Here is a 6366-nt window from a genome sequence, read left to right as displayed (position 1 = left end):
AAACACAGATTTAGAGACGGAGAACGAACTAATACGGAGAAGCAGCGATTGTTTCCAGAGCCTGGAGCCAGCGTACCAGTCAGGTACGGCACAAGCACAGAGACCTGCTCCACCCTCCTGAACTAACCCCGGGAGGGGGACCAGCCGGTTCCATGGGCGGCGTGGGACGCAGCCGGTAGGAGAAGTCCCCGGGAGGCAGTGACTGGTCTTGGAGCAGAAAGAGCAGCATCTGAGCTGGGGAACCGTCCCGCAGGGATTTGGACTGGACCCAGCGGATTTTCTGGAAAAACTAGTTTCCCAGTGATGGCTCGGAGACAACAACCCATATCAAACCACTTAAAGAAGCAGACCATGACAGCTTCTCCAACCCCCCAAACAAAGGAATCAAAACCTTTCCCAAATGAAGATACAATCTTGGAATTATCAGATACAGAATATAAAAAACTAATTTACAGAATGCTTAATGATATTACAAATGAAATTAGGATAACTGCAGAAAAAGCCAAGGAACACACTGATAAAACTGTTGAAGAACTCAAAAAGATTATTCAAGAACATAGTGGAAAAATTAATAAGTTGCAAGAATCCATAGAGAGACAACATGTAGAAATCCAAAAGATTAACAATAAAATAACAGAATTAGACAACGCACTAGGAAGTCAGAGGAGCAGACTCGAGCAATTAGAATGCAGACTGGGACATCTGGAGGACCAGGGAATCAACACCAACATAGCTGAAAAAAAATCGGATAAAAGAATTAAAAAAAATGAAGAAACCCTAAGAATTATGTGGGACTCTATCAAGAAGGATAACCTGCGGGTGATTGGAGTCCCAGAACAGGGAGGGGGGACAGAAAACACAGAGAAAATAGTTGAAGAACTCCTGACACAAAACTTCCCTGACATCATGAAAGACGAAAGGATATCTATCCAAGATGCTCATCGAACCCCATTTAAGATTGATCCAAAAAGAAAAACACCAAGACATATTATCATCAAACTCACCAAAACCAAAGATAAACAGAAAATTTTAAAAGCAGCCAGGGAGAAAAGAAAGGTTTCCTTCAAGGGAGAATCAATAAGAATATGTTCTGACTACTCAGCAGAAACCATGCAGGCAAGAAGGGAATGGGACGACATATACAGAACACTGAAGGAGAAAAACTGCCAGCCAAGGATCATATATCCAGCAAAACTCTCTCTGAAATATGAAGGCGAAATTAAGATATTTACAGACAAACACAAGTTTAGGGAATTTGCAAAAACCAAACCAAAGCTACAAGAAATACTAAAGGATATGGTTTGGTCAGAGAACCAATAGTATCAGATATCAGCACAACACAAGGTCACAAAACAGAACGTCCTGATATCAACTCAAATAGGGAAATCACAAAAAAAAACAAATTAAGATTAATTAAAAAAAAAAATACACATAACAGGGAATCATGGAAGTCAATAGGTAAAAGATCACAATAATCAAAAAGAGGGACTAAATACAGGAGGCATTGAACTGCCATATGGAGAGTGATACAAGGCGATATACAACAATACAAGTTAGGTTTTTACTTAGAAAAATAGGGGTAAATAATAAGGTAACCAGAAAAAGGTATAACAACTCTATAACTCAAGATAAAAACCAAGAAAAACGTAACGACTCAACTAACATAAAGTCAAGCACTGTGAAAATGAGGATCTCACAATTTACTAAGAAAAACGCCTCAGCACAAAAAAGTATGTGGAAAAATGAAATTGTCAACAACACACATAAAAAGGCATCAAAATGATAGCACTAAAGACTTATTTATCTGTAATTACCCTGAATGTAAATGGACTAAATGCACCAATAAAGAGACAGAGAGTCACAGACTGGATAAAGAAACACGATCCATCTATATGCTGCCTACAAGAGACACACCTTAGACTTAGAGACACAAACAAACTAAAACTCAAAGGATGGAAAAAAGTATATCAAGCAAACAATAAGCAAAAAAGAAGAGGAGTAGCAATATTAATTTCTGACAAAATAGACTTTAGACTTAAATCCACCACAAAGGATAAAGAAGGACACTATATAATGATAAAAGGGACAATTGATCAGGAAGACATAACCATATTAAATATTTACGCACCCAATGACAGGGCTGCAAGATACATAATCAAATTTTAACAGAACTGAAAAGCGAGATAGATACCTCCACAATTATAGTAGGAGACTTCAACACACCACTTTCGGAGAAGGACAGGACATCCAGTAAGAAGCTCAACAGAGACACGGAAGATCTAATTACAACAATCAACCAACTTGACCTCATTGACTTATACAGAACTCTCCACCCAACTGCTGCAAAATATACTTTGTTTTCTAGCGCACATGGAACATTCTCTAGAATAGACCACATATTAGGTCATAAAACAAACCTTTGCAGAGTCCAAAACATCGAAATATTACAAAGCATCTTCTCAGACCACAAGGCAATAAAACTAGAGATCAATAACAGAAAAACGAGGGAAAAGAAATCAAATACTTGGAAAATGAACAATACTCTCCCGAAAAAAGACTGGGTTATAGAAGACATCAAGGAGGGAATAAGGAAATTCATAGAAAGCAACGAGAATGAAAATACTTCCTATCAAAACCTCTGGGACACAGCAAAAGCAGTGCTCAGAGGCCAATTTATATCGATAAATGCACACATACAAAAAGAAGAAAGAGCCAAAATCAGAGAACTGTCCTTACAACTTGAACAAATAGAAAGTGAGCAACAAAAGAATCCATCAGGCACCAGAAGAAAACAAATAATAAAAATTAGAGCTGAACTAAATGAATTAGAGAACAGAAAAACAATCGAAAGAATTAACAAAGCCAAAAGCTGGTTCTTTGAAAAAATTAACAAAATTGATAAACCATTGGCTAGACTGACTAAAGAAATACAGGAAAGGAAACAAATAACCCGAATAAGAAATGAGAAGGACCACATCACAACAGAACCAAATGAAATTAAAAGAATCATTTCATATTATTATGAAAAATTGTACTCTCACAAATTTGAAAACCTAGAAGAAATGGATGAATTCCTGGAAAAACAAACTAACACATTCAGAAGTAGAACAACTAAATAGACCCATAACAAAAAAAGAGATTGAAACGGTAATCAAAAAACTCCCAACAAAAAAAAGCCCTGGCCCGGACGGCTTCACTGCAGAGTTCTACCAAACTTTCAGAGAAGAGTTAACACCACTACTACTAAAGGTATTCCAAAGCATAGAAAATGACGGAATACTACCCAACTCATTCTATGAAGCCACCATCTCCCTGATACCAAAACCAGGTAAAGACATTACAAAAAAAGAAAATTATAGACCTATATCCCTCATGAACATTGATGCAAAAATCCTCAACAAAATTCTGGCCAATAGAATCCAACAACACATCAAAAAAATAATTCACCCTGATCAAGTGGGATTTATACCAGGCATGCAAGGCCGGTTTAATATCAGAAAAACCATTAATGTAATCCATCACATAAATAAAACAAAAGACAAAAACCACATGATCTTATCAATTGATGCAGAAAAGGCATTTGACAAAGTCCAACACCCATTCATGATAAAAACTCTTACCAAAATAGGAATTGAAGGAAAATTCCTCAACATAATAAAGGGCATCTATGCAAAGCCAACAGCCAATATCACTCTAAATGGAGAGAACCTGAAAGCATTTCCCTTGAGAACGGGAACCAGACAAGGATGCCCTTTATCACCGCTCTTATTCAACATCGTGTTGGAAGTCTTAGCCAGGGCAATTAGGCTAGACAAAGAAATAAAAGGTATCCGGATTGGCAAGGAAGAAGTAAAGTTATCACTATTTGCAGATGACATGATTATATACACAGAAAACCCTAAGGAATCCTCCAGAAAACTACTGAAACTAATAGAAGAGTTTGGCAGAGTCTCAGGTTATAAAATAAACATACAAAAATCACTTGGATTCCTCTACATCAACAAAAAGAACACCGAAGAGGAAATAACCAAATCAATACCATTCACAGTAGCCCCCAAGAAGATAAGATACTTAGGAATAAATCTTACCAAGGATGTAAAAGACCTATACAAAGAAAACTACAAAGCTCTACTACAAGAAATTCAAAAGGACATACTTAAGTGGAAAAACATACCTTGCTCATGGATAGGAAGACTTGATATAGTAAAAATGTCTATTCTATCAAAAGCCATCTATACATTTAACGCACTTCCGATCCAAATTCCAATGTCATATTTTAAGGGGATAGAGAAACAAATCACCAATTTCATATGGAAGGGAAAGAAGCCCCGGATAAGCAAAGCACTACTGAAAAAGAAGAAGAAAGTGGGAGGCCTCACCTTACCTGACTTCAGAACCTATTATACAGCCACAGTAGTCAAAACAGCCTGGTACTGGTACAACAACAGACACATAGACCAATGGAACAGAATTGAGAACCCAGACATAGATCCATCCACGTATGAGCAGCTGATATTTGACAAAGGACCAGTGTCAATTAACTGGGGAAAAGATAGCCTTTTTAACAAATGGTGCTGGCATAACTGGATATCCATTTGCAAAAAAATGAAAGAGGATCCATACCTCACACCATGCACAAAAACTAACTCCAAGTGGATCAAAGACCTAAACATAAAGACTAAAACGATAAAGATCATGGAAGAAAAAATTGGGACAACTCTAGGAGCCCTAATACAAGGTATAAAGAGAATACAAAACATTACCAAAAATGATGAAGAGAAACCCGATAACTGGGAGCTCCTAAAAATCAAACACCTATGCTCATCTAAAGACTTCACCAAAAGAGTAAAAAGACCACCTACAGATTGGGAAAGAATTTTCAGCTATGACATCTCAGACCAGCGCCTGATCTCTAAAATCTACATGATTCTGTCAAAACTCAACCACAAAAAGACAAAGAACCCAATCAAGAAGTGGGCAAAGGATATGAACACACATTTCACTAAAGAAGATATTCAGGCAGCCAACAGATACATGAGAAAATGCTCTCGATCATTAGCCATTAGAGAAATGCAAATTAAAACTACGATGAGATTCCATCTCACACCAGCAAGGCTGGCATTAATCCAAAAAACACAAAATAATAAATGTTGGAGAGGCTGCGGAGAGATTGGAACTCTCATACACTGCTGGTGGGAATGTAAAATGGTACAACCACTTTGGAAATCTATCTGGCGTTATCTTAAACAGTTAGAAATAGAACTACCATACAACCCAGAAATCCCACTCCTAGGAATATACCCTAGAGATACAAGAGCCTTCATACAAACAGATATATGCACACCCATGTTTATTGCAGCTCTGTTTACAATAGCAAAAAGTTGGAAGCAACCAAGGTGTCCATCAACGGATGAATGGGTAAATAAATTGTGGTATATTCACACAATGGAATACTACGCATCGATAAAGAACAGTGACGAATCTCTGAAACATTTCATAACATGGAGGAACCTGGAAGGCATTATGCTGAGCGAAATTAGAGGCAAAAGGACAAATATTGTATAAGACCACTATTATAAGATCTTGAGAAATAGTAAACCTGAGAAGAACACATACTTTTGTGGTTACGAGGGGGGGAGGGAGGGAGGGTGGGAGAGGGTTTTTTTATTGATTAATCAGTAGATAAGAACTGCTTTAGGTGAAGGGAAAGACAACACTCAATACATGGAAGGTCAGCTCAATTGGACTGGACCAAAAGCAAAGAAGTTTCCGGGATAAAATGAATGCTTCAAAGGTCAGCAGAGCAAGCGCGGGGGTCTGGGGAACATGGTTTGCGGGGACTTCTAAGTCAATTGGCAAAATAATTCTATTATGAAATCATTCTGCATCCCACTTTGAAATGTGGTGTCTGGGGTCTTAAATGCTAACAAGCGGCCATCTAAGATGCAGCAATTGGTCTCAACCCACCTGGAGCAAAGGAAAAGGAAGAACACCAAGGCCACACGACAACTAAGAGCCCAAGAGACAGAAAGGGCCACATGAACCAGAGAACTACATCATCCTGAGACCAGAAGAACTAGTTGGTGCCCGGCCACAATCGATGACTGCCCTGACAGGGAGCACAACAGAGGACCCCTGAGGGAGCAGGAGATCAGTGGGATGCAGACCCCAAATTCTCATAAAAAGACCAAACTTAATGGTCTGACTGAGACTGGAGGAATCCCGGCGGCCATGCTCCCCAGACCTTCAGTTGACACAGGACAGGAACCATCCCCGAAGACAACTCATCAGACATGAAAGGGACTGGTCAGCGGGTGGGAGAGAGACGCTGATGAAGAGTGAGCTAATTATATCAGGTGGACACTT

The sequence above is a fragment of the Loxodonta africana genome, chromosome 4, assembly GCF_030014295.1.
Source record: "Loxodonta africana isolate mLoxAfr1 chromosome 4, mLoxAfr1.hap2, whole genome shotgun sequence".
NCBI lineage: Eukaryota > Metazoa > Chordata > Mammalia > Proboscidea > Elephantidae > Loxodonta > Loxodonta africana.
This window is presented reverse-complemented; position numbering follows the sequence as displayed.